Source organism: Macaca nemestrina, chromosome 19 (genome assembly GCF_043159975.1).
Source record: "Macaca nemestrina isolate mMacNem1 chromosome 19, mMacNem.hap1, whole genome shotgun sequence".
NCBI lineage: Eukaryota > Metazoa > Chordata > Mammalia > Primates > Cercopithecidae > Macaca > Macaca nemestrina.
Window position 1 is genome coordinate 6,509,014 of NC_092143.1, and position 25,831 is coordinate 6,534,844.

General features: G+C 37.6%; 2 long non-coding RNA genes across 8 annotated transcripts in view; one reads left to right on the forward strand and one right to left on the reverse strand.

The window, feature by feature from the left end:
• The window catches only part of LOC105489339 (uncharacterized), a 273,282-nt gene that overhangs the window by 236,289 nt on the left and 11,162 nt on the right, over positions 1–25,831 (forward strand). For 4 of the 7 annotated variants that reach the window (XR_011616760.1, XR_011616762.1, XR_011616766.1 and 1 more), the window contains exons 1-3: positions 15,119–15,503; positions 22,821–22,900; positions 24,084–24,199. This is a non-coding gene — a long non-coding RNA (uncharacterized lncRNA). Of the gene's footprint in view, positions 1–15,118; positions 15,504–22,820; positions 22,901–24,083; positions 24,331–25,831 lie in introns of those variants that run through there. The other 3 variants (XR_011616761.1, XR_011616764.1, XR_011616765.1) reach the window with 2 other exon arrangements.
• LOC105489340 (uncharacterized) lies at positions 773–15,113 on the reverse strand. Its single transcript, XR_011616767.1, has 3 exons — positions 15,036–15,113; positions 10,462–10,577; positions 773–909 (listed from the first exon to the last, which is right to left on the reverse strand). It is a non-coding gene; the product is annotated as an uncharacterized lncRNA (long non-coding RNA).

The following is a 25,831-nucleotide window of genomic DNA, read 5'->3' on the forward strand; positions in this document are numbered from 1 at the left end:
AGTTCAAAGACAGAATGAGCAGGAGATCTGCATTAGTTAAAAATTCAGGCTCTGAAGTCAAACTCCCAGGATTCTTTTATCTTCTCGGTCACTGGAGCATTTAACCTCTCTGTGGTTCAGTTTCCTTATCTGTGAAATGGCCATAATAACAGTTTCTGCCTCTTCGTTCATTGTGAGAGTTAAATGAGTTATTTTAAAACTATTTCTCACATGTGGATTGTAGTGTTGATAACATGATACACTTTCATCAAAATGCATAGAACTGCATGCTTAAAAGCATGTATTTTACTGCATATAAATGAAACTTCAATGCATCTTATGCTAAAAAATTTTCCTGACACACATAACAGCTGAATTATAATCACTATAATCATCAACCTCGCACAACTCAGAAAACACCTTCCTGAAAATTGTATTTGCATTATCCTTATCTAAATTCCACATCGTCAGGCTGCGAATCATATTCTCTGTTCTCGACTCACCCTCACTCTTGTTTTCTTACTTCCCCCTTCATCCTCAGGCACATTGTTCTCTCCTTCATCCTTCCTTCCACTCCTATGCACTCTTCCTTACATATAATAGCTTAGAATAGGAGAAGAGGAAGTAAAATGGGTGCATATTTTGGATTGTGCTTTGATATGTGTGTGTATGTGCAACATGTGTGTCCAGTTGTTTAAACCAAAGTCATAAAATACTAACTCAAACAAAACAGGGATTCTTTTTAGAAGAGTCCTTTATTGTCTCTTGGACAAACTAATGGGAAAAGCTAGACAGCAGCCGAGGCTCAGGAGTAACTAGCAGCTGGAAGTGACCACAACTTCTTTATTCTTCCTGTACGTGAACTCCAAAGGCTCCTGAGCATCAGCTCCGAGGTTGAGACAGGATCTTTTGGTGGGTCACAGTCCAACCCTAGTGGAAAGCACGATGTTCAGAAAACCCCTCAGCAAAGTAAGTACTGGGGCCATGTTAAATATTACAATATGGATATTATAAAATATTATTTTACATAAATATCATGAGCAAGTTTTTATGTTGGCTGGGCCAGCATGGTATTAAGCAAATGTCTCCAAGTAAAAGCTGGACACAGAAGGGTCAACTAGCTGAGTGGACATTTGCTCAGAAGCTTCTGCTCCTGGCGGCCTGGCTGAACTTCACAGCGGTCAACTAGCTGAGTGGACATTTGCTCAGAAGCTTCAGCTCCTGCTGGCCTGGCTGAACTTCACAGCTGATGGTGCATAAAGGGGTTTCTTTCAGTTGGTGCAGATATGGATCCACTCAGCTCTCCAGGTGGCCAAGTGAAGAAATATAAACATTTTTGTGTGTTCCATGACATACAGAATTTAAGAATCCCTAGCTTGGAACTGGCTTTTAAACTGCCATCAAAATGGGGCTAAGAAGACAAAGCCTGAGGTTCTATTAGGATGGGAGTTTGTATCAGACATTCAGGAAAAATTCAGGAACTTGAAAGACAAAATTCTAGAGGAAAAAATAGAAAAAGAAAATAAGGCACCTTGAAGATACGCTTTGTTCCTGTCTCGGTCTTAGCTATGGGTAGAGAGGAGACAATGAAATGAATTTATGAGCATTCCTAAACATAAGCCCAGTTTCATAACAATTTTTAGCTTCCTTTAGTACCCTAAGAAAGCACAATTTGGAATTAAGTTCAATGATCCCAGCATGATAATGGCCCTAGTGCCCAACTGCATATCAAAATTCCTCACAAATATGAACCCAAAAATTACCAAAAACTAGCAAACTGAATCCCACAACCCATTAAACATACTATACACTGCAACTAAGTGGGATTTATCTCAGGAATGTAAGTGTGGCTCAATATAAGAAAATTGATCAATGTAATATGCCATATTAATAAAGTACAGAAACCACATGTTCATCTCAAACTGTACTTCTTGTGCTTCTTCAGTCAAATGCGAAATAAGCATTTGACAAAGTCTAACACCCATTTATGATAGAAACTCTCAACAAATAGAAATATAAGGTAACTTGATAAAGGGCATCTCTGAAAAAAACCGTAACTATCATACTTAATGGTAAAGGATTGAAAGAACTCCTCTAAGATTAAGAACAACAAAAGAATATCTGCTCTTACCACCACCACCTCTTTCTACTAGAGGTTGTAGAGAGGGCAATTAAGAAAGAAATGAAATAAAAGTCAAATTCTTATAAGACCATCTCTCCATTCCCATAGTGAATGGAACATGCATCACATCAATTTCCCATGGACAAAGCCATTAACCCCGACTAAGGGTGCCAGGTAACACAGAAGGTATCTCCCAGCACCCCTGTAGAAACTGGCATCTAAGCTCAGACTCCTTGATTTCTGAGCATGCAGTGCATATTCCTCACGTCCAAGGATGCTATCACTGTTGTCATGTGAATAAGAAATAGCATTTCTCTGCTGGAATACAATATCATAGTGTATGCAGCTGCACCCAAGTCCAAGGACTCCTGTCTGCAGGAGATCAAAAGAATGAGGGACCAATGCCACCCACCAACCTTCAGTCCACAACTTTTAGCTGCAGCAAGTGGCATTGTTGATGTTCACCCAAAACCTATGCATCACGGTTTCTAAAGAAATTAAGGGTAAATTTATAAAGTTCCACCCTCCACCCAAAGAAAGACCAATTGACTATCATAGAAGTATGTTTTAACATACCTCTCTCAATAATTGATAGACCAAGGAGGGAAAAGATATATGAACCAGAATAGGGAAGCTCTGAAAATTAAAATTAACAGTCTTGATGTAATTAACACACGTGGTACCTTACAACTGAAGAATACATATTAACTTTAAGCACACATAGAATTCCCATGGAAAATAAATGTCTATTAGGAACTAAAGGAATTGTCAACAAATTTCAAATAACTACTATAATCCCATGCATCTGATTGATTGATTGATTACAGTGCAATTGTGTAAAAATAAACTTTTAAATGACAACTGAAAATATGCATTTGGAATAAAATAGTATTGAAACATAACACAAAACACAAAATAAATATCCATAACCCACACTGTTGACTGAAAAACATAAGGGAGAAGAGACAAATCAATCATGCAGAATTCCAAATAATCCAGATACATACTTTCCCATAAAGAAGGGGAACATAACTCATTGTTCCTTAAGTGGGTGTTGCTCACAGCGACTGAAAGGGCAACAAAAGAGTAACTTGTGGAGAACCTATGGAGAAACCTGACACCACCATCCCAGCAGTGTTCAAGGTCAACACCAACAGTCAAAAATCACAATGGTAGTGCATATCTTTGATTGGATGTGATGAAAATGACACTTTATAATCTTTATCCCAAAAATCTACAATCTCAATCTAATCATGAGATAAATGTCAGACTAACTCTAGTAGAGGGGCTTCCTGCAATATACCTGATATTCCTCTAAACTGTCAAGGTCATCAAAAGCAAAGAAAATCTGGGAAACCATCACAACCAAGACAAGAGTAAGGAGAGAGGATGCCTAAGTATAATGTGTTATCCTGGATGGAATCCTGAAACAGATAAAAGATGCCAGGTAAAACTGAGGGACTCAAAGTTTGAACTTCAGTTATACTAATGCATCAATACTGATTATTTATTTATAACGAAGGTACTGTAAAGATGTAAGGTGTTAACAACAGGGGTGTCTATGTGGGGGATCTATAAGAATACTCTACATTGTCTTCTCAATTTTTCCGTAACTCTAAAATGTTTCTAAAAATAAAGGCTATTTAAGAATAAAATATCTGCTTTGAATTCTAATAACACACTTCTAAGTAATTCATGGGTCTAAAATAAGAAACAATGATTTTGAAAATACTGCATTTTATAACAGAATGTAGCAAAAAACAAAAAATGGTACTTGGAAATTTATACCCATAAGTATTTATATTAAAAAGAAGAAAGTCTGAAAATGAAACCTAAGTTTCTGGTATAGGAAAGCAGAGAAACAGCAAAATTACTCCACATAAATTAGAAGAATTAAAGAATAAAAATTAATGAAATAATAAGAATAAAGGAGACAGAATTGTTCTCCACAGGTTGATTTCATCCACTCTCATAGTTTTTAATTTCCACCACTTCTCTCCTCTGAGGTTTAGAATAAAATTTTCAATCACCTATAAGATATCTCCACCTAGATATTCAGCAGGTATGTTAGAGTCAAAATATTCAAATCTGAACTCATCATCTTTCCTGATAAAATCCTTTCTCCTCTTAATTCAAGATCTTAGATGATGGCATCAGTCTGTCTAGTCACCTACATCACCTACATGCCATTTGAGACTCCTCTCTGTAGATAATCATCAAGTCCCATAGAAATTTTTTGAATCTGCTTTAGTTCTTTCTTGAGACAGGATCTCCCTCTGTTGCCCAGGCTGGAGTGCAGTGGCATGATCTCAGCTCACCGCAGCCTTGAACTCCCGGGCTCATGTGACCCTCCCAACTCAACTTCCCAGGTACCAGCTGGTACTACAGCGGTTTGCCATCACACCTGGCTAATATTTGTGTTTTTTAAATACAGAATTGGGGTCTGGCGTGTTGCCCAGGCCGATCATGAACTCCTGGGCTCAAGTAATCCTCTCACCTTGGCCTCCTAAAGTGCTGGGATTACAGGCATGAGCCACCATGACCGGCTCCTAGTTCTTATGTATCATCTTTCACCTAAAATACCTCAATTGTCTTTTTGGTTCTAGTTTTGATGTTATCTCTTTCAATTCATCTATACCTCATCCATATTTAAAAATAAAATATGACCAAGTATTTCTCCAAAATAAGATCCTTCATTGACACCCCAACATCCCAAGGTAAAAGATGAACTTCCTTAGCATGTCAAGCAAGGTCCTCATGACTAAGCCTGGGCCCATATTTGCAGCCCCTTTTCATGACGTTTTCCTTCTTGCTCATTTATACATTTAGGAGGGAGCTGCTTGTAGCTTCCTGCGTACATGATGTGGTTATGTATCTCTGGGAGCTTGTGAGAGTCTTCCAAGGACTCTCATGCCACCTTTCTTTGAAAAATACTCATCTTTAAAGCTCCCATCAAGTATCATCAACTCTGGAAATAATTTCTTTACATCCCACTGAGCTCTGCCTCCCTCATCCCTATTCCTCTAGCATCCTGTGCACATCTACATCTCGGGACTTGGCAATGCTGTGTTGAAAGTATGTGTGCTTGTGTGACTATTTCTTCCACTGACTGCAACTTCAGAGTTGAACCACTTTGTTCAGCTTTTCACCTCTGTAACCTAACAGGATACCTGATACAGAAAGTTAAAAAATATTTGTTAAAAAAAGCTGAAATAAACATCCATGAATTATTATCTAACCAAATCTGATGGAAATAATTATGTTCACTGTTTTTCTTTTGTTTCCTGGTCATTTTTTATCAATATGGAACTCCTAAGACTTCTTCACTCATCTTTATTTTTCCAAAACACTCTGTTATCTTTTCCTCCCCTTCTCCTTTTACTTTTTCCACTTTCTCCAGCTTCCCTTTTCTTATTTCTGTTTGCCGCCTACGATTTTGCTTTTAGAGAACCCCTGCTCATTCTCCTTCAAATGTGTCTAATTCAGTATTTCGATTTTTATTCTAAATTATTTAATTATGTATAATTCTTTGAAACAACCACCTTCTTGGTGGTGAAAGTACATAAAAACTTCTCATGATTTCTAAAATGTTATAACCTCTCACTTAATTTTCCTCAGTCTTCTTTTATTTCCCCTAATCCTTCTTCTTTTACGCTGGTATTATTTTTGGTGTTTAATTCTTATACAAAATCATGCAAGACAAGCTTGTACAACAATATATTTTTGAAATCTTTATGTGATTCCAAAATATCAACCATGCATTTTTTTTTTTCAATTATTTAGGGAACAATGTGATCATGGTTAAAATTCCCTATATGATTTTCTATCATCCTTTCTCATTTCCTATAAGCATTTGTTTGTAACCTTGGAAATACAACATTTGTCAATAACTGCCAAATGCCAGATCTCTATTAGAATTAACATTTCATGAAAAGTATAATTTCACATGAAACATTTAACAAGGGAATGAAAGCAAATGAAAACATCAAGGTTAACAATTTAAAAATTATGATACTTTCAATCTCAGAGAAACATTGGAATCCGTAGGTAGATGAACTACTTGCATTAGAAATATCAGCCTTACATGTAGGTCAATGGAACAAAATAGAGAACCCATAAATAAAGCCAAATACTTAGAGCCAACTGATCTTCAAGAAAGCATACAAAAACATAAGCTGGGGAAAGGACACTCTATTCAATTAATGGTGCTGGGAAAACTGGCAAGCCACATGTAGAAGATTAAAATTGAATCCCCATTTCTTATGTTTCACAAAAATCAACTCAAGATGGATCGATCGAAGACTTAAGGCTCGAAACCATATATATTCTAGAAAATAACATCAGAAAAACTTTTCTAGATATTGGCTTAGGCAAAAAATCCATGACTAAGACCCCAAAAGCAAATGCAATAAAAACAAAAATAAATAAATGGGACCTACTAAAAAGCTTCTGCACAGAGAAAGAAATAATCAGCAGAGTAAACAGACAACTCACAGAGTAGGAGAAAATTTTTGCAAACTATGCATTCAACAAAGGATTCATATTCAGAATCTACAAGGAAATCAGACAAATCACCTACATGAGTACAGTGTATACTGCTCGGGTGACAGTTGAACCAAAATTTCAGAAATTACCACTAAAGCACTTATCCATGTAACCAAACACCACTTGTTCACCAAAAACTATTGAAATAAAAATAAATTTAAAAAGAAGTAACAGCCTTAATGTTTAGCATATAGGATGTAACTCTAAAAGCTTCTGCATAAAACCTCTTGTCCATTGTTTTACCTACTGCAAGAATAAATCAATGAAATTAAATTGGTAATTTAATCACAAAGCTAGGATAAATAAGATAAATTTTACTCAATAGTAAATACTTGGTAGGAGGAAAGACAATCAGGTGAAATTATCAAGGTTCTCAGTAGAGAGGCTCCGAAGGTCACCACCACCCAGCACAGAGAAATTACTAGTACTTACTCTTAACAAAACTTTATTGAAAAAAATCACTCTTTTACCCACTTCTCAATATACAGGTACAAATACAAAGGTGAAGTGACTGCAGTTTCTGCAGGGAGAGTTAAGCCAAAGAGGTGACCTCTTTCCTCTCCTTTCCTTCACAACTATCACTTTACCTCAGTCCAAAGACACTCTCATCTCATCCATCCTAAAATAGGAAAAGTTTTCTCTTGTCTTATGTGGTCCCTTTACCCCTTATTATTTCATTTATTCATTCATCAAATATTTACCGAGCACCTTCTCTGTGCCAGCAACTGTTTTAAACACAGAAGAGTGTCTATAACACTGTAAAACCAGGCAAAAACCCTTGGGTTCATGGAGCTTACATTCTGTTCTCCACTTCTCATGCCAAAAACAATCTCCACTCCTCCCACCCCATTCAAAATTATCTCAATATTATCTGGTAAATGTCACACTACTTATTTTTGTAATACCTTTATTGAAATACAATTGGCATACTATACAATTCATCCAAAAAAAGTGTACAGTGATTTTTAATATACTCACAGTGTTGTGCAACGAACATCACAGTTGATTTTAAGATATACATAATTTTTGATCTAGAGAAAAATCACTATGGCTGGTGTCTTGCAGAGAATGAATTAGAGGAAAACAAGACTGGAGTTGGGAAAACCAGTACCAAGGCCTTAGCTTAGGAAAGATGACGATGTATGCACTAGATAATGCAGGGAAACTGGAGAGAAGTGTCCTGGCTTTGGGAGAATCAGAAGGCAGTTTATGTGAGATATGTATAGATACACACAACAAAATACTATTCGGTCTTTAAAATACTATTCATCCATGTTGACATTTACAACATGGATGACCCTGGAGGACATTATGTCAAGTGCAATGAGACAAAAACAGAAAACAAAATACTGAATGGTATCACTTTTATGTGGAATCTAAGAGTCAAATACATAGAAGCAGGAAATAGAAGGATGATTACCAGGAGTGGAAAGTTTGGGGGAATGGAGCAGGTACAAAGTTGCTTTAGTATAGAGATCTAATGTGCAACATGAGGACTACAGTTAATTATATTATAATGTATATTGAAATTAGAGGGATTTTGCTGGAAATTTGCTAAGAAAGAAGATTTCAAGCATTCTCACCCCTTAAAAAGTAACTATGTGAGGAGCTGAGCATGTTAATTTGTTTTTGCAGTAATTATGTCTCTATGTATATCAAAACATTATGGTGTATACCTTACTTATATACCACCTTTATTTTTAAAGTGATAAAAATTTCAAAAATAGATGGAAAATTTCCAAACTTAAAAATCATTCATTGCCGCAATTAATGGACTTCCCTGAAACAGTATTAACATTGTTAATTTCCTCTTCCTTCTCTACGTGTTCTTTTCTTTTCATTTCTGCGTTGCTCTGCTTTGACCGTTCTCTCCGGAAGTTCTGGTTGTTTTTTTTCATGGGTCTTTCTTCTTTTATCCAAGGTAGTTGATGACGGCATTTCACTAGGTAGGTTCTGTCTTCAGCCTACTTTTTCTCTCACTTTACACAAGTTTCTGTCCAATCTAATCTTTTGTCTTCTGTCTTCAGCCTACTTTTTCTCTCACTTTACACAAGTTTCTGTCCAATCTAATCTTTTATCTTCTGTCTTCAGCCTACTTTTTCCCTTACTTAAGCTTCTGTCCAATCTAATCTTTTGTTGTCCAAATAATAATGAATATTAAGTTTATATCTCAAGTCCAATTTGATTATATTTGCTTGACATTTCTATACTCATCTATTCATATAAAATTCCCATTAATTATAAGCATATATGTTTATTATTTACTGATTGCACTTATTTATCAATATGTTTATTCATACTAAAATAAGCTTGCCTAAATGTCAACAAAAGCAACCTTGGGAAAATAATTTTCAACTCAGATCTGAAGAATAAAGTGGTGTCATTCTCAATGCAGGAAGAAGGAGCTTATTGGGAAAATATATTGGCAGAAATATGAGAATATTTAGTTATTCAAAATGAGAAAGAACAATATACTTCCAAGAAATACCAAAAAGTATAATGTGATTGGAGAGTACAATGTGCACAAGAGTAATACATACAAAATGAACTGTTTTCCTACATTACACAGTCCCTGGTGCCTGGGCTGGAAGGATGCCAAGGCCATCTCAGCTGATACTGTCACTAGATCACCTGTAAATAATCTCTCCAGGTAGCCTGAGCTTCTTACAATATGGCGGCTGAGTTCTGAAAGGAAGTGTTTGGCTGGGGAGTCTCCAGAAAGCAAGTGCCCAAAAGGATTAGGTCTTTCTCGTCTAGTTTCTGAAGTTGCATAGTATCATGTCTACAATTCTCTATTGGTCAAAGCAGTTCTAGTTCAGCCAAGGTTAAAGAAGAGCAGACATAAATTCTACTTCTCAATGAAAGAAGTGTCAAAGAATTTGAATTTCACTTTGTAAACTTTTCATATTAGAATTCATTCGTGTCAATGTCAGGTAGCATATATTGATGGAAGTCAAGCAGAAAATAGTTGACACATTCAAAGAAATAATGGAGGACATTTTAAATGAAAGATCTATTTACAGAGATGTGGGTGGGGTTAAGGAAACCAATAATGAATGGCAAAGAACCCAAGGAACATAATAGCAGGAGGCCAATGGCCACCCCTAGACGTGAAGGGACAAAGGAAAGACCCAATTAGAGCTGCAGCCATAGGACAAGGACTGCTAGTAAGAAGCTCTGCCTTTATGTAGAGGAATGAATCTGCCATTTCAATAAAACCCAGGGCGCAGTGGCTCATGCCTGTAATCCAGCACTACGTGAGGCCAAGGCAGCTGGATCACTTGAGGCCAGGAGTTGGAGACCATCCTGGCCAACATGGCAAAACTCCATCCCTACTAAAAATACAAAAATAAGCTGGGCACGGTGGCACATGCCTGTAGTCCCAGCTACTCGGGAGGCTGAATCATAAGAATCGCTTGAACTCAGAAGGCAGAGGTTGCAGTGAGCTGAGATCATGCCACTGCACTCCAGCCTGGATGACACAGCCAGACTCTGTCCGAAAAATAAATAAAATAAAATAAAAAAGTCCAGCAGAGAAGAAAGGAAGGAAATTAAATTCACAGTGTCCTTCTTATCCCAACTCTTGTTTCCTGCCAGTGACTCTAGTGAGAGCTAGATTTGACCAGAAAACAGAGGGCAGGAGAGCTTGAGATATGTCTGTTCTAAAGTGCATCCTCTCAAAGCACAAAGACAGGCAAAGAAGGACAGAGAAGGAAAGTGAAGGGGTGTTTGTAGAATAACCAGCATAATTTCCCACCCCCCTTCAACCTCAGCATCCACTCTCGACTTGTGTTCAGGTGCAAAATTGCACATACCTAATTCAGACAATACTCGTATTCCTATCACACACCCCATCACTGTGGAGTGAGGTTGTTTCAGTCAGCCCAATGTAGACACAAAGTCAAAAAGTTAGCCACCACCATTGCTTCTCCTAGAAAGGAAGGAAAGGGAAATGAATGACAAATAATTCATATGAAACATAACTGCTGTGGTCCCTGCCTTGCAGCTGGCCATAGAACTGTGTTAATAATCACAGATTTCTTCTCCCTCATTCATTATATATTCCCCGACTTTCTGCCAGTACCCTAGCTAGTCAAAGATTTTACCTGGTGATGAGTCAAACCTTCATTCCCAGTCTCCAAATCCTTAAAGTCTACTCTCTTTATTACTTCATCAGAGTTTCTTATTAACCATTATTATTTAAAATGAGAATATCAAGAAATATCTCAGTGAAACCCCTAGCTTTCAGGTATACTCCCCTGTGCCTACCTCCACCCCAGTCTGTTTAGCAGCAACTCTCTTTCCTCTTGACAACCAGGATTAATCTTCCTCATCAGGAAAGAGACGACCTTGTCTGTTTCTTGGTTCAGCAGCAAAAGTTTCATATGTAGGTTATGCAATGGATATTGCATAACTTTTGCAATATTTATATTGCAAGTGCCAAGGGGAGAAGGAATCTGTGATTATTAACACAGCCCTCTGGCCAGCTTCAATGCATGAACTATGGCAATTATGTTTGATATGAATTATTTGTTACTTATTTATTTTTCTTTCATTTCTAGGAGAAGCATTGATGGTGGCTAACATTTCAATTTAGCTTCTCTTTGGGTTGGCTGAAAAGACTTCTCCCCACAGTGATGAGCAGGCTGATAGGAATATGAGAATCATCTACATTGTGTATGTGCAATTTATTTTCATCCAAATACAAATCAAGAATGGATGCTGAGGTTGCAGGGGGAAATTATGCTGGTTATTATACATAAGCCCCTTCACATTCCTTCTCTGTCCTCCTTTGTGTTTTGCAAGGATGCACTTTACAGAAGACATTTCTCAAGTTCCCTTGCCCTCTGATGTATGGCTGAGTTTAGCCAAACCTTCTGGCACTGAGTTTTTTGAAGAAAATTTATATACAGAGAAGCAGTAGAAAGTATGTGGATACTCCATTGCACCTTGCGTTCCAGGGTAGTGTACACAGATTTAACAGGACTAGACACTAGACTTTGGGAGAAAGATGCTAACATTTGGGCTGTTAGAGTAAACTGCATGATAGGAAACACTGGCTTCATTCCTAGTATAATCAGGGGCTGGAACATAATAGCATGAGGATGTGGTGGAATTGTAGTTCCAGCTCTATCCTGCCAGCTCAGCATTCATACTTGGTGATAAACTAGCCTCATCCCTGGCATAAATAGAAAGCTGGGGAAACAAGCCTCCTGGCTACAGATGTATTGTGTGGTTTGCTAGTAGCATGACTCACTACCAGAATATTCAAGGTTGAGACTTAGAGGTAGAATAGCTCTTCTCTGGCATGATGGAAGGTGAAATGGATTCCAATAGGATTTATTGCCTAGGCATGTAGCTAGTTTCCTCAGAGCTTTGAAGGGGCACCACTTCTTTTCTCTGTGGCCAGCCTCCATGGGGTTAATCTTGGGCTAGTTAACCCTCACTTCTCCATGCAACAATAAAAGAAAGCACTAACATTTCCACATCTTAATAATAAGATCTGTGTATTCTGGCTCTGGAGAGAAGACATCATTTTGGTTGCTGGAGGTTAAGAAATATACCACGTCTTATAGGACCCCAATCCTTCAGTCTAATGCCTCTGTATTAGAGGTGCTGTAAATGAGCCTTCAGAAGATTATTTCAAGATCATATCAATTGCTTAAAAGTGATGGAGCATGCGGATTTTATAGGCTTTCACCAATTACTACACTTCTTTTACCCTGCAAAGAACTCCTTAATCAGAGCTTACATTGCTTGGGACATTGCCGTGATGAATAAAACATTTAGTAAGTCCACAAATTGTGCCGCTGGTAGAAGCAATGTAGGAAGGGAAGGCAAATATAAACTTGGGACATACATCTATTCTCGTGAGGATGAATCATTAACCGCCCCCCACATAGTGGAAGTAGTTCAATGTAATAATCCTAACCAGTTGATTCCTGTGGGTCCATCCTGAGAATTTTGCTTTTGTCTTTGTCATTGGCAGTGTGAGTAATTAGTAACAGTAGTAGCCAGATTAGTCTTGGCAGTGTGAAATCCTAATTGTTGAGTCCATGCATAGCCTCCATTCCTGTTGGCACGGCCCTTCTGGACAAAGGCTCATTGAGCAAGCAGCAGGGAGCACGGAGCAGAGAGGAGAGGAAGAGGCTGGATAATACCCACTGGATGGATGATCTTCTCCACCTAATAAGAGCATTCTCTGGGGGCATTTGCACAGTACATGGATGACTTGGCACAAGAAGTTCATATACACACAACTTCCTCTTTGTTCTTCCAATAATATTCCCTTAGCCTTACATTCCGCTACTTCCAAATTTCTCACCATTCAGCCCACCTATCATCGATGTTTAAAATAAGAGTTCTACCTCACTGTCATGCAAAGTGGACAATCAGATAAATTACCTCATGCTATGCCTACTCTTCTCTACAGAAATGTATTTCATGGCCAGCCTTGGTGTCATTCTAATGTAAGTAGCCATCCACAGCTGGCTGGTGCCAGCATACCTTGTAGACCCATTTGTAAGCCATGTCTGTGCTTTTTGTTGCTCTCGTAATTCGTCCGTGGAAACTCCCCATGAGACCAGAGTGTAGGTTGCAGAGGTGATGAAATAGCAGAATTGGGATTCTGAGCTACCTGCTCATGCAATATGCTCACACCTACCTTCCCTCCTCAGGCCAGTTTTCTCTACATCATTTTCATTTATTTAAGAATGTTGCTGTTACAGCTACATTTATGATTTCATGGATGGTTAGTTCAGTTTTTGATTGGTAGAGTCTAGTTCCTGACAAGGAGCTCATGTTATATAATCACTTGTGGGTCCACTGTTAGAAACTCAGTCTCTACCAGGGCTCAGTGGCAAAGCAAGTGTTGCCTTGAAAATGTAAGAGAATGGTCAGCAGAAAGAAAGGCTTTATTCTAAGCTCTAGGTGTATGTTCTCTAATTCCCTTTAGTGGGGTGGCAAGAGAACCCATAAAGCATACGTAGTTTTTTATGGACAGTGCTTGAGCCAATTTATTAAATTCTAAATCCTGAGTTCATCTATTTTAATAAATTAATCTTCACCCAATCTTATATTTTGTTTTCCTTTGTCTAGTACTCTTATAATATCTTCCGCCATATGTTTCCTAGATACCTAAGAATTAAAATAGGCAAAACTCCTTTAGTTTAATCGTTTCCTCACCCTGAGCAGGTCTTCCCCTTCTCTGTCTCAGCTATGCTAAGATTTAATTATCTTTATGCATTAGGAGGCAATGAGTTTTAGTGGGGATAGGGCCTGAGAAGAATTAGCATCTCCTAAGAAAGCACCTCTACGGGAAGAGGCATTAAAACATTTTTATGCAAAAGAAGATTCTTATAGCTTCCTAGGTAGGAACAAGGAAGGTTTGAGGACTGGAGGTTCAGTGTCTCAGACTCATCCCTTTATCTTCAAAGGTTCTCATCTCACATCTCAGATCCCACTGTTTCATAACCAGTCCCCTACTTTAGCACAGAAAATCTGACAGGACTGAGCACTTGTTTTGGCCTTGTAACCTTGTGACACTTAAAAGCAGTCCATGGATTTAATACTCAGCCAGGCTGACCCTGTAAATACAGGAAATAAGACCTCCTGTTAAAGTCATCATAGAGGCTTTCAGATTCTTCATGATGCATTGAGACAAGCATTCAAGGTGGTCAGTTTGTCTATATTTGTACAGTGAACATTGGAATTTTTTGTACCATGTAGTATCTCACCGACAATAAAATGTGTAATATTTCAGGGACAATAAAAAACAATCAGATATTCCATAAACTCTGTGGTCACTATTGCCCTGTAATGGTTTAAAATATGTCCACAAATTCTTAGATAGCCTCTTTAAAAGGTAAAACCTAATCCCACTCTCCCATCCCTGGTTGAGTGTAGGTTAAACTTAGCTACTTACTTCTAATGTTCAGAATGAGCTGGAGGCAATGGTTTGTGAATTCTATATCAGACACACAAAAAGCATGTGGCTTCCTACTTACCCTCGACCTGCAAGGAGAAACCAGTTTCATGTCAATACTTAGCCAGCCCCTATGAAGAAGCCTACACGGTAAAGAGCTGAGTCCTCTTGCCAACAGCCAGCAAGAAACATAAAGGTGGGACATCTTCAAAGCAGATTTCTTATCCTCAGTTAAGCCAACAGATGGCTGCAGCCCCAGCAGATATTTCAACTGCAACCTCTTTGAAGTCTGTAAGTCAGAAATACCTAAAATACCAGGTAAGACACTCCTGACTTCACGCCCTACAGAAACTGTAAGATCATTAGTGTTTATTGCTTGAAGCCACTAAATTTTGAGGTTACTTATTACACAGTGATGAATAACTAATACACCCATGAAGTGAATAAATATCACGAGATATTGACCTGTGAGTGTCTCATTCTTCCCTCCATCTCAAGTCACTACCCAGAGAAACTTGAGTAGTCTTGATATTACTGTGTGAGCTCATCAAATATGCGAGCAACACAATCCCAGAATTCCGCTTTGGAAGTCAGTTTCCTAGGTCTACTCTTGGTAACAAATTCCGCATTTATACAGAAAGAGGAACATGGCTAACCCAGAGGAGCAATGAATGAAGCATAAGACTCCTTATAGCATTGTGAAAAGAGTTAAGGGACCAGAGAAGAAATAGTAAAGAATCCAGAAACAAGAAACTGTAGAAATGTGTTCTTTCTGCAGAACCTGGAGAGAGCTCTAGTTGTGATCCAAATGACCTGTGGCCTCAGAAAGCAAGGAAGGGAGAAGAGCAAATACCCTGACCTCTTTCTCAAGCTTTTACCTTCTCATGTAGTTCTGCTATGTCTCATTGGCCAAACTCAGCTGGAAGCCAGACGGTAAGGGTTCCTTGGTGATGTAGACAGTAAAGCCTGCCTCAGGCCACAGAGCAGATGAGAAGAAGAATGAATGTCTCAGTCTGTTCAGGCTGCTGTAACAGAAATTCCATGGGCAGGACCAGGCGCAGTGGCTCATCCCTGTAATCCCGGCACTTTGGGAGGCCTAGGTGGGCGGATCACAAGGTCAGGAGATTGAGACCATCCTGGCTAACACGGTGAAACCCCGTCTGTACTAAAAATACAAAAAATTAGCCAGGCGAGGTGGCGGCGCCTGTGGTCCCAGCTACTCAGGAGGCTGAGGCAGGAGAATGGCGGGAACCCGGGAGGCGGAGCTTGCAGTGAGCCGAGATGGCGCCACTCACCCCAGCCTGGGTGACAACGCGAGACTCCGTCTCAAAAAAAATAAAAAATAATAAAAATAAAAATTCCATGGGCAGGGTGGCTTGTAAACAACAGCTGGCTTATCATCATTCTGGAGGCTGGGAAGTCTAAGATCAAGAAGCCAGCCGATTCTCTGTTTGGTGAGGGCCCATTCCTCACAGACGGCACTTTCTGGCTCTGTCCTCATATGATGGAAGGGGCAAGGCAACTGGGGTGTGTTTTACAACAGCACTCATTCCATTCATGAGGGCTTCATCCTCATGACCTAATCATCTCCCAAAGCCCACACCTTACAATACTTCCACATAAAGGATTAGGGTTCAACATATGAATTTGGGGAAACACAAACTTTCAGACCACAGCTGTGAACAGTGTATCTAGAGGAAGGAATTGAATTTTTTTTTTAAAGAAGCAAATGGTGTAAACTACTCACCAAATCATCAGTCAGTGATTGCTTATAAACCATCCTATAATACAAACCATGTTTTAAAAGTTATTTGCTATAATGTAAGTCACATAATATTCCCATTCCTCAATGGAGACTATAAAATGAGGAGGAAAAGGCCATTCAGCATCTCTTACAGAGATTTCAGGTGGTCGTAGCTATAGCTCTAAATTTCCACTGGGGCAAAAAAAAATAAGATAAATTAATTTCCTTTTTGTTCAATTTATGCTCATTTTCCACTCAGCCAAGAGAACAGATCACAAGTTGAAAAGAACTATTAAAAAATTAGTATCCCCAAATTCTTAGAATTGTATTCTTATTCATTAGTTTTTCACAACAATGATGAGAATTACTTAAGCCATCAAGCTATGCAAAGTTAAAACCCTTGAAACCTTCTCAACTTTTATTGAAACTGAAGGAATTAAACTTTATTTCTTATAAAATATTATCATCTCCTTTGGAATGATGAGATTTTCATCCCCCATAAAAGGCTGGGAAGTTTCTAACTCATGTTTTCTGAAGAAGTAGCTTAGCAACTGGTGTGCCCTAGACATGGGTGGCCCTTATTTCCCCCACCTTCTTGCAAGCCCTACTTCATACATAAACCATTATTAAATCATCCCAAGAGAGAAATGAGACTCTGAAACATGAACAAACCCTGTTGATCTAGATATACTTTTGTATCATGACACACAACATGTTTAATTGCTGAAAGGAACAGAAAGGAAGCAAGGACTAAACAGAATGACTTGAACATGCTCATCGTCTGGTTAAAGGACTGTTCGGCTGCAATTCCTTCATTTGTTACACTAATACCAGATGGTAAGCTGAAGTGTTCAGAATATCTAAACTCTGTAGATAACCAATGAATAGTCATACTTTTTAGCTGCCAACAGAAATGTTTAATAGGAAGGCTGCCCCTGGAAAACCCAAAATGACCAATTTTGCTTTTGATGTCTCTGCTGGCTGTAGAATCCAATCCTTTTCAGTATTGACCCTAAAAATGTTCATACCTTTCTTTGCTTAGTGGCATATACAAATATCTTTGTTGTCTTTAGATCTTCACAATATTCCTAACCTTAATCATATTAAAAATTCTATGAGTTATGAATTTACATTGGGTAATGTGATCGCTGCAGCCCCTGACTTCAAGGATTTCACAGCAGGAAAGACAGACAAGAAGCAATAAAAATGCAATGGTATAAGAAAGGTGAAAGCTGTGTTCAGAGAGGAGTATAGGCATAGAGAAGAGAAGGGGACTGGAGATACTCACAAAATAGGTGATGCCTGAACAGGATCTTGAAAAATACATAACAGCCATAACATCCAGCATTTTTAAGTAACAAGATACTATTAAATTTATTTAATACACATTATCACTTGTTCTTCACAGCAACCCTATGTGGTAGATATTGATATATGTATGTTGTAGATGATAAAACAGCAGTTTAGTGTTGACTTAGCATCCTTCCCAAAGTGAGAAAACTAATATTTAGAATTGAGGAGCTGTGTGGAGGGAGGAATGTGTCCTACAGAAATAAAAAAAAAAAAGGAAGAAAGTGCGATAGGAAATGGAGTCTGAATGGAGAACTTTTTATGTTCCCTAGACCTTGAACTTAATTACAATAGGGAGAAACAAATCTCAAATTAGAAATCAACTGAATTTGCCCTAGGGTCTAACTTGAGACATGTGTTGCAGATGGGAATCTTGTCCAAAATGGAGAAAAGAAATGTAGTGTTTTTTTTGTTTTTTTTTGTTTGTTTTGTCAGTCCTTGAACTATACAGAACACTCCACCTATCAACCACAGAATATACATTCTTCTCATCTGCACATGGAACATACTCTAAGATCAGCCATATGTTCAGACATAAAGCATGTCTCAATACATTTTTAAAAATGGAATACATACTAACCATACTCCTAGACCAAAATGGAATAAAAATAAAAATGAATGCCAGAAAGATAGCCCAAAACCACAATTACATGTAAATTAAACAAATTTCTCCTGAATTACTTTTGGGTAAACAACAAAATTAAGGAAAAAAAAAAAAGAATTCATTGAGGTAAATGAAAACAAACACACAATTCACCAAAAAACTCTGGGTTGCAGCAAAAGCAGTGTTTAGAGAAAAGTTTATACTGCTAAACACTTACTTCAAAAAGTTAGAAAGATCTCAAATTAAAGATCTAGCAGGCATGGTGACTCACTCCTGTAATCCCAGCACTTTGGGAGGCCGAGGTGGGCAATCACTTGAAGTAAGGAGTTTGAGACCAGCCTGGCCAGCCTGGCCAACATGGTGAAACCCCGTCTCTACTGAAAATACAAAAATTAGTCAGGTGTGGTGGTGCACACCTGTGATCCCAGTTACTTGGGAGGCTGAGGTAGGAGAATCACTTGAACCCAGGAAGCGGAGGTTGCAGTGAGCTGAGATTGCATCACTGCACTCCAGCCTGGGCAATAGAGCAAGACTCTGTCTCTAATAATCATAATAATAATAATAACAACAACAACATTAGACATAAAGGAAATTGAAAAATAAGAAAAATGGTCTTCAAAGATAGCAGAATAAAAGAAAAAACTAGAAAAAAAAAGAGAAAGAACAAAAATCAGAGCAGAACTGAGTAAAATAGAGATAAAAAATCCATACAAAGAATTAATGGAGCCAAAAGTTGATTTTTTTGAAGGAATAAACAAGATTGATAGACAGTTAGATAGATTAGCAAATAAAAAAGAGAGAAGATCCAAATAAGCACAATCAAAAATGACAACAATGACAAAAATCACAACCAATCCCACAAAAATAAAAAAAGATCATCAGAGACTATTATGAAAACCTTTATGCATATAAACTAGAAAATCTAGAGAAAAATGGATAAATTCCTGGAAACACACAACCTCCCAAGATTGAATCATGAAGAAATTGAAACCCTGATCAAGTAAATGTTGAGTTCTGAAATTAAATAAGTAACAAAAAACCTGTTTATAGCCCTGGATCAGATGGATTAACAGCCAAATTCTATCAGACATACAAAGAAGAGTTAGTACCAAGTCTACTGAAATGATTCCAAAATAATGGAAGCAGAGAGACTCCTCCCTAACTTATTCTACAATGCCAGGATCATCCTGTTACTAAAACCTGATAAAGACACACTGTAAAAAGAAAACTGCAGGTGAATGTCTCTGATGAATGTAGACACAAAATTCCTCAACAAAACACGACCAAACTGAATCCAACAGCACATCAAAGGTTAATTCATGACTATCAATTAGGCTTTATTCCTAGGATGCAAGGTTGGTTCAATATATGCAAATCAATATATGTGATTCACCACACAAAGATAATTAAAAACAAAATCCATGCTAGCTAAGCTACTTAATAAATGTTGATTAACTGATGAAATGTGATAAGCTACTAGCATCAATAGCTGTATTCTCTTTCAGAAGAGAAAATATTCTTTTTTAACCTTGTCACTATTCTAACGGAAATTCAATTATCCCTGTCTCATATTTGCTATAGTAACTATAATTCATAGTTACTATAGTTTAAAGGCACAACAAGATTATTATAAAAATTAAGTATAAATGATGTGGAAGTATTTTCTTCCACCACTCTGAATAAGCTGTACATTTTTTGATGAGTTGCAGAATTTATTGTATGTAAAATCTGTATTGCACAACCAAAATATGAAAAGGTAAATAATGTAAGAATGTAGAAAAATTTTAAAAATCCCTACACTAAATATCTAAACACCCTTATACAATATAAATATTTACACATTTGTCTTTTACACTTTTTGTGCATGTGTGTATGTGAGGGGGCACATTGTTTCTAAAGAGAATCGCAGCTATTTTGTTTCTCTTTGAAAGCTGTAGTCAGTATCCAAACAAAAAGCAAACAAACTAAAAAATATTTCATATTTTAGGTAAACTTTGATCTTCAATTCATGGAGTATGGTTTCTCTTTATTCTATGGCCTTTGGTCAAATACAATATATAGATTATGTGAGTGGGTAAAATCAATAATCATATACTGAGGTTACAAAGAGCAATATTTTGATACTGAATATAGAGTCCTTTGCTGGCAGAAAACGTAAGAATTTTACAAGATTATAATAAATGATAATGTTTTCAACCTCAGTAACTGGTTATCTCTTCCAGGATCCCAACTAAAATTAACCCAGGAGTCCAATAGAGACAAAAAGTCAAAACTGTTGCTGGATGGAGATATATATATATCTATATATATATAGATTTGAGAGTTCAAATCTTTCATATATGGATATATATATCTCTCCATCCAGCAACAATATATATAATATATATATTAGTGGATAGTTGAGATGTCAGTTCATGGATATAAAAATATATATGTTATATATATTTTTTATAGATATAATGAACATTTTAAGTAAGTGATGGAACTAACACACATTTTGTAGCACTGAAAACGGTTAATAAAAAAATTTCTGTGTACTGTTAAGCGGCTCCTTGAACTGAATAATATTGGTATGCTATACATTTTAGATCAACTACTGAAATTGCTTTACTCCACTCTTAAACCTTACATTAATTAAAATAGAAAAAGATATTAAAAGATTTGAGAGTCCATCTCCATGTTTAAGATGTTATGACCTTGACAGAAACTCTGAAACTAATACAATAAATGTAATAAAGTAAATGATCAAAAAGTGTGGCAAAAGCAATAAAGGTTAAAATAATAACTCCAGAGTCAATACTCTAAAAAATGAAAAACAATGGAAAGCCATGGAGACTGTGGACATGTTTGGAAAGTTGCTGACAGAAGCATTGTTACTAATATAATGACTTCAATGAAGTACTGTTTTTGCTATTAAGAGCTATTACTTCATAATTTAATGGACAGTGATGTGATTAGTAAATGAAGTCACATCAGTGTTAATAATACTTTCAAATTTACCTACTTTTAAAAATTGCATTTTTTTTCCTCTGTGTACCCATCTGAACCTATCTAAACGATATTGAAAGTCATATCTTTTCTACAACACTCTTTCAGGTCAGTGACATCTCAGTTAACTATCCACTAGGGAATTGGAGATTTGGTTAATGGATTTTTTTAACCAGATGCAACATACCTGCCCGTATCACATAATCACAGTCTTTCTAGCAGATCTCTCATTATTTAATCATAAGGTGTTTAGCAGCTTAATCGTAAGAAATTTCCAATCTAAAGCTAATTAGTAAGTACATGTTAGAAGTTGAAGAGGCTTATAAAGTAAAAAGACATTTCTTCATGACGTCAGCACCATGAGCCAGATCTGCTGGACTCCTGTCCTTCCTCCTCCTTATGTCCTGCTCTGGCTTTCCCTCTTTCATCTCCAGGAGATGGGCTGGTGCTTCTCAATACTCAACCTAAATGGGACCTTTCCTTCCAGTTCCTAAATTCTCCATGAAGATTCTTTCTGATGGATTTAAACCAAGGAATACAGGGTTTTTCTCAATATCCATGGAAAGTAAATCAGGGTAGCATAAGACTGATAACTTCAGTTCTAGCTACATCCATTAATATCATCATCAACAACAGATGATTTAAAATGTCTAGGGGATGAAGAAAGAAACTAGAAAAAAAAAACTCTTGACATGGAATCCTGTGACCATTTAATATGTTGGCTGAATAAAGTAAGACCATTTACTATATAAAGTATAATGGTGCCTATTATTTTTCATTGGATATGAAGTTAAAATGTGCCACTGAGCCAATAAAATGATACTCATGTTAATATAAGTAATTGCAGAATGATCCATCTAACAAGTAAAAAAGAAAAACTAGTTTTACTAAAATTTTAGTTGAAAATTATCCCATTTAATAAGAATATTTGAAACATTCTGATTCTATAGATATTTGTTTCTGAAAATATTGATCTGATTCAATAACATAAATTTAGTTTTTGAACAGTCTCTTAGTTAAGATTTTCAGGTTACATCAATATTCATTACTTTATTAACAATTATAACAAGTAATTGCTTGTCTAGCAACCAGGACACAAGACCTTGGGAAGAGATTTATCAAGAAGTAGATATAATAAGGGAATTTAAAAAATCTATTTTAAGGATGTAAAGGTGTTTGTCTAGGATCACAAATCCTCCACCAACTGCCCAACACGGCTAGAGGTTCCTGGGGGTGTCCACTGCTGAGCGGACCTGCTGAGTCAGTGCTTGCTTAACTCCTAACACTGGAGCCAGGCATAATCTGCTATCTCAGATACCTTGGCTAGAGCACTTGTGAAATGTAGGTACTCATTTGCCTCTCTGGCTTAAGACTTAAAAAAGAAGCAGGTGCAGTTGTCTGGCCTATTTTACTCGAGTTACATCATCATCAGAGTTCTCCGTTATCTGTTTATCACTTGGACAATGAAAGAAGACAGAAAATGAATGCAAGTGAGAGAAAATCCCCCTTTTCCCTGCTGAACAAATGAGTTCAAGCCCCTCACTTCATCTCTCCTTTCCCGCAGATCCCACACTGAACTCAAGGGAACTTTCAAGAATATGCACAGGGGCTAAAGCAGGAGAGACCAGTGGAAGGTAAACCCAGGTATGATGCAGTGTATGGAATGTGGGATGGGAGGGGGCAGAAAAAGAGTGTGTGAGATAGAAAGAGATACAGAGAAGCAGAAAGGGATGGTGAGAGAGGGAGAGAGAGAGAGAACAGAGAGACAGAGAAAGGCAGAGACAGAGAAACAGGAAGACAGAGAGAGAAACAGAGACAGAGGCAGAGAAGGACAGTGCGTGTGCTAAAATACAAACATATTCTCAAGCTCTTTAGACAAAAGACTATTCCAACCTATTACCATTCCTAAACAGAAAGGCACAATTGGTGAGGGAAAAGGCATGAGGGAAAAAGATTTACTGATAAAATATGTTTGGCTTTTTGTTTACCACCACTGTTTCATTGCATTGATTATATTTTAATTAGAAAGGCATATACACATTTTGACAAAGTCAAACAATTAGTTTACAAATAAAAACAGTAAATCCCCTTGCTTCTTTGACCTCCAATTCCACCCCTCAAAGCAAATACTCTTAACTATTTGATGAGTCTCTTTCTAGTATTTGTTTATATGCTAGTAAAACTTGGGCGGCTAAATTCTGATGAGTATCACAGGGCAGACAGAAGGGGAGAACTGCAAAGAGAAACACGTGTTTCCAGCCCTGTGCCAGATATATTAAATGCATAGTAAACTCCATGAGGTCAGAGACCTCGTTAGTCTTGTTCTGATAAACCTCAAGCCTCAGAGCACCATCCAGGACAGAGTCAATACTTTAAAAATATTTGCAAAAAGAAGGAAGAGGGCTGGGTGCGGTAGCTCACGCCTGTAATCCCAGCACTTTGGGAGGCCGAGACGGGCGGATCACGAGGTCAGGAGATCGAGACCATCCTGGCTAACACGGTGAAACCCCATCTCTACTAAGAATATTAAAAAAAAAAAAAAAAAAAAATTAGCCGGGCGAGGTGGCGGCGCCTGTATTCCCAGCTACTTGGGAGGCTGAGGCAGGAGAATGGCCTGAACCCGGGAGGCAGAGGTTGCAGTGAGCCGAGATCTGGCCACTGCACTCTAGCCTGGGTGACAAAGCGAGACTCCATCTCAAAAAAAAAAAAAAAAAAAAAAAAAAAAAAAGAAGGAAGAGAAGGAGAGATGGTAAGGAGGAAAGAAAGGTAAAAGAAAGGAATGAGACGAGAAAAGAGGAAAAATCTAAAATGTTAAATTCTACCACAGCCCAATTGAACGAGTTTTATAATGCTGATTTTTGAAGATTACAACAGTGAGGCTTGGAGAAGTGAAGTAATTAGCCCAGAAGTCCATGCTGTTGCTACTAAAACAAGCTGCCCGTGGTAGGTACAAAGTGCTCTTAAGGAAGACCTGTTCTGGTGAGCTGCCATGAGGGAAGTGAAAGGCACACTCCAGGAAGACAACTTATACTTCTTTTATTCAATTTATTACTAAGAAACTATTTCATGCTATTGTGAGTAAAATTATTTTCTTAATTTTCAGATCATTTGTTGATATCATAAATGCAATTCATTTTTGAATACTGATCTTATATCCTGAGACTTTGCAAAAGATTCTGTTAATGTGAGAAGTTTTGTATGTGTGCATTCCTTAGAAATTTCTACATACAAGGCCATACCATCTGCAAATATAGGCAGTTTTACGTCTTTCTTTACAGTCACTATTCTGTTTGTTTCTTTTTCTTGCACAGACTAAAAACTCCAATAAAATTTTTGAATAGAAATGTGGGTATCTTTCTCTGTTCCCAACCACAGGGTGAGACCATTCAGCCTTTCACCAATATGAATAACGTTAGCTATAATTTTGGGGCAGATGGTTTTTATTACTTGAGAATGTTCCTCTCTATTTTTATTGTCATTGAGAGTTTCTATCATGAATAGAGATTGAATATTGTCACATGATGTTTCTGGACCTTGGTGCTATGTGATGAGACTGCATCTTACTTAAACTTTGGCAGTAGCTGACTTCCTCTGAGACCACCGCAGTAGGGGAAGAGGATACATCATCTCATGGTTTCCAGGTTTCTCACTCTGTCTCTGTTGACTCCCAGGTTGGGTGGGTGGGGGGAGACTCCTTGTTACTGCTGGGTGGGGATGGGATTTTCCGTTTCCCTCTAGGCCTCACCTGACACTTCCTCTGCTGGGAAGGGTGGCAGTGCCATGTGGGTGCTCCCCTATGGCCTCCAGTGCCACAATGGAAGGAGAGGCCTGGCCCCTAGCCACACTCTCTGTACCACCCTGGTGGGGTTGGCGTGCTTTGTTACAGTCTCAGAAAGTCTTGACTTCTGGGGCTGTGATGTTTGACTGGATTCGAGCAGTTACTGTATAACGTTTTCTGTTGTGTTAGGACGTCTCTTTCCAGATTCTTTTATTGACAGAAGAGAATTTTTCTGGCTTTGAAGAGGCTTTTTAAAATCAATTAACTTATTTTCACCACGCTCACTGACATCTCAAGGTTGCCAGCTGCTTCAGCCCCAACTTGGCATAAAAAAGGCAAAAGAAAAGTCAAGGAACTCACCTTGTGCTGTTTCTCAAGATCTCCTGCCAGCCTGCCTTCTCTTCCTCACCTTTTGCAATTGTCTCATGTTTGTTTTACAGATGATGTTCAGGGATTTTAGTTATACTTAGTGGGAAGAGTAAAGAAAAGTACAAATTTTAAAAAGTACATCTACTTCCTGTTTAAGCTTTTCTAATTATGAAATGATTATTTTATCCTAGTAAGATTTCTGGTCTTAAAGGTATATTTTGTGATACTAATTTAAAGTGCTAGGTCGGTTACGGTTACAGTAAAGTTTAAGCTACTTTTTGTTTCATTTTCTTAATGGTTGTTCAAGGGGTTATCATATATATCTTAGATTATTATAATCTATTTCAGATAATTACTTTATTTTGGTAAAATGTAGCAGGTTTGCTCCCATATGGTTTTATTTTCTACCCTTTCCTGTGTCCAATTGT